The following is an 11,303-nucleotide window of genomic DNA, read 5'->3' as shown; positions in this document are numbered from 1 at the left end:
AGGAAATTCCCCAACTGAAGTTCCCTTCTCTCTGCTCTGTCATACTGACAACTGCAGCTATCCAGTACAACCTGCTTCCTTTTTCTGAAAATCCTTGAACTCATAGTCCTTCTGCCCCAGGCTCCCAAGTGCTGGAATTATAGGCTTGTGTTATTGGATACAGCTTCCTTGAAACTAATTAGCTTTTTACAAAGACACAGGCCAGTTATGTGGCCAGCCTTGGTAGATCTAGAGCCCTGATGTTCATACTAACCCAAGGCAGAAAATTCAGCAGTTCTAACCAAGGCTATAAAGTGACAACTATGAGAACCTCATGTCCTGTTACTGCTTTTACAGATGAAGTCACTTAAGAGGTGACCTTCCCAAGGCCATTCAACCAAATGAAAATCGCTGCCCAAACCAGTCAAGACTGGTAACTGGCAATTCAGTGCTCTTTGGGGGCCGTGATATACCAGTGCGTCATACACTATTAAAAGAAGCAGGGACCTTGGCTGGGAGGATGTACCAGCGCCTGTCTCCTAGAAACACACATTACTAAGACCATCTACAGAGGTGAGGGTTGGGTGTGAGAAAGACTTAGATATGGTGCTGGAAAATCAGCTAGGTTTAATCACTGTTCAAAAACCCTATTACCTTCAAAGACATTTTAGGAAAAAGTAAGAGCCTTTACATGTTTCATACACACATGTATGTATGTATACAACTTCATTTCTGTTGCACTGGGCCTGGGGTTGCCAAGGAGACAGTTGCGGGCAGAACAAGCTGTTGGTGAATAATTAATTCTCTCTCCTTGGTGATGCTGGAAGGAAGAACTTCTCAGAGTGTGCATGTGTAGCCCAGGCAAGCTCCACTCTGTTCAGAGTGGCAGGAGTGTGAGGGGCCAGAGAGGCAGCCACAAGAAAGGTGGGAGTAAGGACAGACCTCAGCCCCCTACCCCAAGCTAATAGGAGAAGCCATTGCCAAGGCCCACCCATATCCCTAGCCCCTGGTCACACCCTGTAGGCCTCCTTTTGTCATCATTCACATTTCCCTGCCTGGGAGTTTTCTCTAGTAGCCTGAGGTTTCCTGTCAGTCACAGAGAGAATACAGGGAGCTGCAGTCAACCCACAAGTAATGGAGCATGCCTCAAACTGGTACCCCATGTCCCTGGGGCACCCAGCTTCACTCGCCCACAGTGGCCGCTTGCCAACCTCTCATTAGTGCCTTCCTTCATTTCCCTGGCTTGTTTCTCTACTCCCCCTCCAAACTTCCTGGAATTGCCTCCCAGCAAGTTCCTTGCATGCCAAGTCCAGCCTCGGATCTGCTCCTGTGGCAACTAAATAAAGGTTCTTACTGGGGTGGGGGTGGGGAGTTAGGAGCCTGTTGTGGGGCCCTGTCACTGTGCTATCCTTGTCTTCTATAAAAACGGAACTGTCCTGTAAATGGGATGAGACTGTCTCAAGCTCTGCCTCTCATTTTACCTAAAATGTTAGAGATTATATTATCCCCTAAGGGTAGCATGCACTGATGCTGTAATAGCTCATGCCCATATTATTTAAATGGACTTACTCCTAAAGCACAGTGAGCTGCCTAGGCCAAGACCTCAGAAAGAACTGAAGTGTCCTCAGAGGTAGGTTTTGATTAGGACTTCATGGTGACAACCTTCTAATTTCCAAATTAAGTTTCTAAGTTGAACACTCAGTATCAAAACAGTCCATTTAAGGAAGCCTGGAGGTATCTAATTTCTTGACATCATCACCTCATTCACTTAACTCTCTCTGAAGGAATCACCCTCCTTATGTATTTGTTTTATAAAGTGTATTAGTACTTTTTCATCACAGTGACTGCAAATCCTGATTGAAATAGCTAAAGTAGGTAGAGTTTATTTTGCCTCATGGTTTCAGAAAGGTTTCTCATTATGTTGGAGAAAGCATGCTGGGGTAGCTCAGACCATGGTGGTAGGAGCACTTGGCAGAAACTCCCTACATCATAGAGAACCAGGAAGTAGAAAGAGGGGCTGAGCATAGGAGCCTGGCTATAACATTCAAAGGCCCATGCCTAGTGACCCATTTTTAAATACCACCAGCTTGGGATAGTGTTCTAACATGAGCCTATGGGGACATTTCAGTTTAATCCATAATATAAGATTATGACTTGTGCTGGATAGCTTTAGTATCAACTTGACACACCTGAGTTGAGGGAGCCTCAGTGGGGGAATTTCCTCTATTGGACTGGCCTGTGGCCATGTCTGAAGGGCATCTTCTTGATGAGTGATGTGGGAGGGCCCAGCCCACTGTGGGTGGTGCCACCCCTGGGCAGGTGGGCCTGTGTTGCATAAGAAAGCAGGCTGAGCAGGGGCCAGGGGAGTAAGCCAGTAAGCAGCGTTCCTCCATGGCCTGTGCTCCAGCTCCTGCCTCCAGTTTCCTGCCCTGAGTTCCTACCTTGGGCTCCCTGATGAACTGCGACCTGGGAGTTGTAAGCTGAATACAGCTTACCTTTCCTCCCCAAGTTGGCAGTGGTCAGTGTTTTGTCACAGCAATGAAGAAACAAACTAGGACACTACTATTCCAGGAAAAGCTACAAATAAAGAGAAAATGGTCTTTTTCCTACTTGCAAACTCTTAATAGAGAAGCCATTTTAAAATGCCAAAATACTAGGAGATGGAGACAGGAGGAGACAGAAGGATCCCAGTGATCTTGCTGGCTAGCAAGTCTAGCCAAAATGGTGAGTTCCAGGTTCAGTGAAAAAACCCCATCTTGAAAAAAATAAGGTGGAGAGTGACTGAAGAAGACATTTCAGTGCCTACCTCTGGCCTTCACACATACCTGTACAGAAGTGCACACCCTCACATATATTCACACACATGCAAACAACATACACAGAGGCACATATAAAATGCCCAAATACTAGATTATCAGTTGGGGATGAGAAGTTCGTGGGCTGTGTTGAATTCACTTGAACTAGCATCTCTCACAGCACAGTGCAAATGAACTCTTACAAGAAATGTGAAGTTCAACTGTGAAAATGACCTACCAGAGTAAGAAGTGCATTTCCTCAACATGTTACACGTATTTTGAGGGTGGAATGAGAAAACACTGAGATCATTTTCTCTGTGCCAATGACGTGGATCCATTTGTTGAGGGGCATAGCCCGAAGGGCAGAAAGGGAAGGTATGGTCCACAGAGCTCGGACTGACAACTGACAGCCACTCTTCTAACTTGCAGCTCTCCCCAGCTGGCTGGCACACAACTGAGCAAGAGATTTTGAGATGAATCTGCTTTCTGGGTGCCCTATTCTCCCTGAGTTTTCATCTCAGCATTTCATGAGGAATTCAGTCTGTCCCTATGAGCCTAGACAGGCACTCAGACTTGCTGTGTCACCCTAGAAATGACAGCTCATGAAAACTGGCTGATGTTCACTTCATTTTCTCTAACTGTACCTTTCTACCTTTTTAATTCCTTGCAAATGAAGATTGGGGCTGGGGCAGCTGGGCACAGAGAAGGCCTAAGTACCCACCTCCCAAACCCAACTATCTTTTCTGTCTTTGTTATCTGGCAACAATAAATAGCTTTGCAGGAAAATTATGTGCCATGAAGGAAAGTTAGAGACTAGCAATTGGGACTTTTGTATTCTTACCCAAAGTTTAAGTCTGCACACTAAGAAAGGTATAGATCACCAGTGACCGGTGTTCTAAAGACAAATACAGAAGGAAAAGTCTCTGAACTTTCTAGCATTTTCTGTCTGATTTTTCCAGTTCCATTTCCTCAGGGTTGAAGAGTTACAAATTCCAAGTGAAGCATATAAAGTCAAACATCAGTGCATAAAATCATTTTCAACACTGTTCATGGGCTCAATCAACAATCCTACTTGTATACAAAAGAGCTGCAAGAAACAAGCACTCTCTCACCCTCCATTGTGTTTCTGAGACAGTCTCATGTAGCTTAGCCTGGTAACAAACTCACTTTGTAGCCAAGGCTGACCTTGAACCCCTGGTTGCCTTCCCTATATTTTCCAAGTGCTGGGATTGCAGGTGTATACCACTACATATGACTCTGACTTACCATTATAAAAAGGGATCTCAGAGTTCCTAGAAGAGATGAAGGTCATCTAGAACCTTCCATAGTGAACAGAAACAAGAATCATCTTCTATGAACATACCAAGTGTCCAATTTCCCCCCAAACCCTCACTTAATTCTATTATATGAAATACAGGGATGGAGCTAAAGTCTTTGCTTTGTGCCATTTCAAATTCTGTTCAGGAGTTAACCATATGAGAGACTTCTCCATTGTTGCAAAAATCATACTGTAAACAATACGGCAATTTCTAGCTGTATTCAGAGAGCAGCATGTCTTTGCCAGTCTCTAAAATGTCCCAACCTGTCTGGATTGTTGAACTCAAGACTCTACCCCAAATATCACCTAATCTATGATTTGTCTTACAAAGAGCTGATGAGAAGAATCAAGCCATAGCCTCCCACAGACCCCTTTGGTAGCAACATATTCTTCTGGAGGGAGGGAGAAAGGAGTTGCCTTAACTTGTTGACCAACGTGTACAAAATATCCAAGGCAAGGTCAATACGACAAAGTGAATTTATTTTGAACTCAGTACAACTTCTAGGTATATTGTGTGTCGGGGGCGGGTATCCAAGCTACTGCTAATTCGGATAGACCTGAATTTGATGTCTAGCCTCTGTATTCACTGGCTGAGTTACTATGCAGGATACAGTACACCTAAGTGGCGCTTCAGCTTCCTCATGGCATAGCACTCCCTTTTGGCTACAGTTGGGCTTTCTGTGGTTTAGTTTACCCACAGTCAGCACAGGTCCAAAACTACCAAATGGAAAGTTCCAGAAACAAGAATTCACAAGTTTCAAACAACATTTATTACAGCATACTGCTATACTTGCTATATTCTGATATTGGTTATGGTTGTTACTTTTTACTATGCCGTATTTATCCATTAACCTTTATCATTAGTCTGTCTATGCAGGAACAACTACAGGGTACAGAAAGCTTGGCACTATCCACGGTTTAAGTCTTCCAACCTGGGGTTCTAGAACATAGCCCAGTAGACAAGGGGAGGGACATTATAGAAAAGGGGCTAAGCTCAAGGCTTGGACATACTGATCACTTCATGCATGTGAATCAGATCTCACTCCATCCTCAAGTAAACTCAGTACCACTGGCAACAGGAAAGGAGAGAGGGTGTGGCAGACACCTGCTCCCACCTCCCATTGGGAACCTTTCATCTGTGTTGGGTGGGGTCTACCACCTATCATCCCTTACCAGCATGGGGATGTGTCTCTGGACCACATCTCTGGCTTTAACATGTCCCATACATCTGTATATGAAAGAGTAAAGGTTTCAAGTTGTCTCCCTTCTGAGTCCTCCCAGGGATGTTTCTTCTGGCTATAGATATCATAAAAGAGTCTTTTAACACTGAACCTGTGAGGTGTACCTTTCATGCACATGGTGACCATTTTCTCTTGCTATTTGGCAAGATTTTCTCAGGGAAGGACTTTTAGAAATGGGTGTGTCTCCTGTGACTTAATGCATGGGTTTGCACTTTTCAACTCAAAAGCTGGTACGCTGTGAGGCTGCTACATAGGACCTTGAGGTTAGCTTGGCAGGTTATTGAGAAGGAAAAATGGGCACAAAGAGAAAGCAGCAAGGATAAATGGAAACCTGGGCTGAATTCAGAGACTGGGACCAACATTGATCTCTCTCCACTTTGGTGATGGAAAAGTATGCTGGAAGGAAAGATGGCATCCTTCATCCTGGAGCTAAAAATACACCTGACCCAGGAATCAGAGAAGGTTCAAGAGGGTTGGGAGGAGGAGATACCATGGGTTCAACCCTACAGGGTGAGCAAACACAAGCAATACCACCATCAGCCACAACCACTCCTCAAGCCCAGTACTGGCCTTCCAAGCATGAGATTGTGCTTTATTTCCACTGCTGAATCTTACATAAAATGTGCCTGTGCCCCAGCCCAAGTGGGAACTGTGTTGAGAAGTGAATTCTGGGAAATGTAGTTCCCATTTAGCTATGAAAACAGTGAAGACCTTTCTTATTGGCTACAAGAAGACAATAGCCCTGGACTGGGCTGTGGACCCAGCCATTGCTGAAACTGGTCTGTGTTTTGAATTTCCAGATTTGTGAACCATTGAGTTTATGCTGGTTCTAATCAAATTTCCATGGCTAAATGAAAGTGGTCTACTTCTACATCCTATAGTCATTTAGTTAAGAGTGATTTCTATAAAGATCATCTGGCCATGGTGATAAGAACAAACTAAAATGTTGGGAGTGACAAGTACGCAGCATTTTCAGTTGTTTGCTTCGTTGTTGAGACAGGTCTTACTATGTAGCCCTGGCTGGATTGGAACTCACTATGTAGACCAGGCTGTCCTCAAACTCATAGAGATCTGTCTTCCCCTGCCTCCCAAGTGCTGGGATTAAAGGCATGCACCACCACATCTGGCAGCATTTTCAGTTTTAATAGGTGAAGATTTGCTAAAAATTGGCCAAAAACTCCCTATGCTCAAAATGCTAGTAGTGTTTGCTATTAACTCATTGTCATTGGCAGCTGTACAATAGGAGGAGCTTAACTGACACAGTAGAAATCCAGATGGACACCTTCTTGATTAATGACCCCTCAGGACCCTACACTTCAAATTTTCATTCTTGTTTCTGCAGTTTAAGCAGCCTCACCCAACCACTGAGCATCTATTCAATCCATCAGTTCGAAGAGAGTCTAACCTCCTCACCATAACCTCAAGGGACTGACAGATAAACAAATGGAAGTCAGTATGAAATGAAAAGATATATTTTCCCAGCAACTAGAATCCTCGCCTGGGCCCATTTTGTCCTATGACAGCTCCGTCCAGGATGGAAGACACGTGTGAAGACTCAGGATGCTCTTTTTGAGAACATGGAGGGCTTTGAGGAAGATTTTACCCAGGCTCTTGTCCAGCCTGGCACAAGACTTGTTTCATTCCAACCAAGTAGTCAAAATGCTTGTAAGTGTCTATAAAACCCGGTTTTCTTTTATTTAATGGTTGTTGAATCTTATTTTAGTCTTAAAAAACTCTAATTTTTATGAATAGCTCTTGAGGAGTTCCTAATTACTTAATTATCTCAGTTACAGAGTCTCAATTAGGTAGACAGGCAGAGTATATAGGCAACTCCATCATTATGAGTGTGTTCTCTGGAAACAGCCCCTTCCTTCTCCCTGTCCTTCTGTGTTACATATCAGACAGTATTCTCTCATGCATGAGACATAAGCATACATGTAAGACGTAATCTTTGGTGAAATTTGTGTGTGTTTAGTGTATGTACTCATGTGCATGCATGTGAATGTGCATGAGCATGTGGAGGCCAGAGCCTGAGTGTCTTCCTCTATCACTCTCCACCCTGTGTGTTTTCTTTTCTTTTTGAGACAGGGTCTCTCACCAAACCTGAAGCTTGCTGTTTCACCTAAGCTGACTGACCAGCAAGCCCCAGGGACCAGCCTATCTCTGATCCTGAACCTAATACTACAGGAATATGCAGTTATGACAGGCCTTTATGTGAGTGTTGGGGATCTGGACTTAAGTCCTTTTGCTTTCACAGCTCTTAATCATTAAGCCATCTCACCCGTTCCTGGTGAAAGTTTTTTTTTTTTTTTTTTTAATTTTTACCTTCTGAGTCTAATTTCAGAAGTAAAAAATATAGCAGAAGATGTAGGATGCTATACAAAAGTCCCTTTTTAACATATTTATTTTCCAGCAGAGATGTTATCAAAGTCAGAGGGTCCCTGTTTACCAACTGCAGGAAAAAGAGCATGCTGGGTAAGTGGGTCAGATCTCAACTCCACCCACTGCCCTCTCTCTACACCAGGTTCCTGATGTGAACACCATTTGTCTCTCAACAGATGGCTTCAGTCACTGGGCAGCTGGCCTCTCCGTTTGCTTCCCAGCAACATGGGTGTTTGGGTAGAATGTAAATCAAACAGCACCACTCCCAGTGTTAAAGCCACCATTCAGTCCCCATCAGAGCTAGAGTGTAATCGGACATGTCATAGTATCTACAAGGCTCCCTCTCCTCCTTCTCCTTCAATTCACTACCTGTGAGCCCTTGTGCTTCCCTGTGATCCTTAAGTGACCCCACTGCAGGCTCCTCTCCTGGCTGGTTCCTCCCTACTCAGCTCTCAGATGGAGTCTCACCACCACAGAGAAGCCCACCCTGTGCATGTACTGCAAGGAGTTTCCTATTCATTCCCACCCCACCCCCCTCTTGTTGTGTGTATGAGTGTGAGGAGGCCAGAAGAAGGCATCAGATTCCCTGGAGCTGGAGGTACAGGTGGTTGTTAGCTACCATGTGGGTGCTGGGAACCAAACCCAGGCCCTCTGCAACAGCAGTAGGCACTCTTAACCACTGAGTCATCTCTCTAGCCCTATTTTATTTTTCTTTAGGGTATTTTTCAACATGAAAACACCTTGTTTCTGAGTTTCTTAATCTGTCCCTACCGTCCACCCAGAACTCAAACTCCTTCAGGGGAGGTTGCTGAGAGACCTTGAGGCACAGAGGCATTCTAGCTTGTTTCAAATCTAGAAGTGGTCAAGGCCTCTGAGACTTCATGGCCCATTCCTGGATCCTGTCATCCTGCCCTCACCTTCAAGAAGAGTCCTTGTTATGGCTGGAATATGTCCCCCCAAAGTTTATATGCTGGAAACCTGATCCCCAAATTTGTTTGTTAAGGGCATTTGGAGGCAGGTTCTCTAAGAGACAAGACGAGATGAAAGTGGAGCCCCCATGACGATACTAGTGGCTTTATAAGGAGAGGAGGAAAGACCTGAGCTAGCAAGCTTACGTGTCTCTTCATATAGTACCCTCCACTATGCCTCAATAGCAGAAAAGCACTCACTAGAGCTGGCAGCTGTTGGACTTCCCACACAGTAGAACCACAGGCCAAAGCAACTTCTATCCTTAGGCCTTGTGGTGGTTTGAATGAGAATACCCCCATAGGCTCCAAGTATTTGAATATTTTGTCCCCAGTTGGTGGCACTGTTTTTTGAGGTTTAGGAGGTACAGCTTTGCTGGAAGAAACCTCACTGGGGGCAGGCTCTGAGACTTTGTAGCCTTGCTGACTTCCAGTTTTTCTCTCTGCTTCTTATGGCTGCTTGAAGATGTGAGGGCTCAGTTTTCTGCTCTGGCTGCCTCCTGCCAAGCCTCCCCTGGCATCACCGTGGACTCTTATCCCTCTGGAACCATAAGCCCAATAAATTCTTCCTTCTGTAAGTTGCCTTGTCATGATGGTTTAGCATAGCAACAGAAATGTAACTAATATAGTCCCAGTCTGAAATGTTAGGTTATAGCAACATAAAATCAACTAAGGCAGTCATCTTCATTAAATGCTTCCGAGTTACCTCTCTGTAGGGCCATTTTGTGTCTCCCCCTCCCCAGACTCAGGTTTTGACTTCTTGTCACCAGCAGCTGTCCTGGTGACAGGTACTGAATCAGCAGGCCCAGTCCTGTGCTATTTGGTCCAAGCATCTGGGAAGCCTCCACCCCACTAATCAGGGAAGGCCTTTTCTTATCCCACCAGTGTTTGGCATCCTGTAGGCACAGGCATTATGAGTTAAAGCATCTCTAAAAATTAAGCACTGAATCAGGCCCTTTATTTATAGCTCATTTTACAAATGTGAATTAAAGTGGCCCAGGCTTATGACACACTCAAATTTATTATCCCCACTTGATGGCTTGGATAGTTAAATACTTCAGTGAATAAACTTAGAATTCATTAAGTCTCATTTTCTCATATTTCATATATTTGCGATCTACTCTCTTCCTTGGCAGTTTTCAAACAAGAAAATTAAGCCTGGCTCTGAAATTTATGGTTGCCTTATTCTAATAGACCTTTAATTAGAAACTCATACGTAGCATCCTAAGCAAGCCGCCCAAGGAGATAACTTAGGCAACTTAAACTACCTTGTTGTGTGGTGTGGCTGCTTCCTTCCTTGTTCTGTTTCTAAGCTCTTTTATTCTGTGAAACACCGTAGAGCTAAGACCCACAGAACCACAGCTGGGAGGGCTATCATTTTATCTCTGGATTGATGTCCGAAAGGGTTGGTACTTGCTTATGAAGTAGTGTGACCTACTGAATAAGAATGGGGTAGCTTTGGAGAATCTTAGCCGCTTGTCCATGTGTCAACATTTTCTGAGATAATTTGGGGACCACAGGTGGGTTTTTTTGTGGAGAAAGGAAGCCTGCCTTTCTGGACCCTAGATCTTTGAAAAATCCACCTGTCACCACTTGTACCATGTAGCAGCACCACTTTGGATGCTCTGTGAACTATTATAATAGAGAAAGGTGTGGAACAGAGGAGAGAGGAGGGAAGGATGCAGGAAAGCAATGGCACACATCAGGCAGAGCATCTGGGGAGGGCTTCGGCTTTTGAGAAGCTCTGTGAGGTGTGTCAAAGGTGAGACATAGCTTCAGGATCAGCACTCACTGTGGAACTGTGTGGCAGGAGTGCATTGCTAGAGATGCCTAGCACTTTTAGAGCTGGCTGCCCTCAGCCTGTCCCTAAGCTAAGCATTTCATGGGGAGTAGTGTCAGCTCACAAATACTTGTTCTTTCCTACCAGGCACAATCTCAATTTCAGATGCTGAAGATACAGCTCAGACAAGGGCTTATTATGGGCTAGGCATGGTTCTCAGGGCTTTGTATATATTAACTCCACTTAGTGCCCATGGCGGTCTAAGAAGTAGGTAATGGTATCATTCTCGATCCACAGATGGGGAAAAGGAGGCTCCATGAAGTCAAATTTACATAGCCAGTAAGTGGGAGAAGAGAAAGTTGACTTTCAGTGATATACTTCTGAGTTTGTGTTCTTTTTTGTTTTGCTTTGTTTTGTTTTCACAGGGTCTCTCTAGCCCCATCCCCAGCCTGCCTGGAACTCACTACATAGACCAGGCTGATCTCAATCTCACAGAGATCCACCTGCCTCTGCCTCCCAAGTGCTGGGATTAAAGGCGTCTGGCATCAGAGTTTGCATTCTTAACTATTGCACACAGGGCTGTCCAGAGAAACAGAAAGAGATTCAATGGGATGTGCATGTACATCTGTGTGCATGTATGTATATATGTGTGTGTATGTGTGTAGTGTATATGCATGTACATGTGTGTATCTGTGTATGTTTATACATTTGTGTCTGTGTGTACATGGTCTAACACATGTGTGCACACACATATGCATGTGCAAATGTGTGTATGTGTGCACATATATGTATATGTGTGCATGTGTATGTATGTGTTTACATATATGCATGCATGTGCATATA

Source organism: Nannospalax galili, unplaced genomic scaffold (assembly GCF_000622305.1).
Source record: "Nannospalax galili isolate Female #2095 unplaced genomic scaffold, S.galili_v1.0 scaffold114, whole genome shotgun sequence".
Classification (NCBI taxonomy): Eukaryota; Metazoa; Chordata; class Mammalia; order Rodentia; family Spalacidae; genus Nannospalax; species Nannospalax galili.
The sequence above is the reverse complement of the archived record's forward strand: the minus strand, read 5'-3'. Positions refer to the sequence as shown.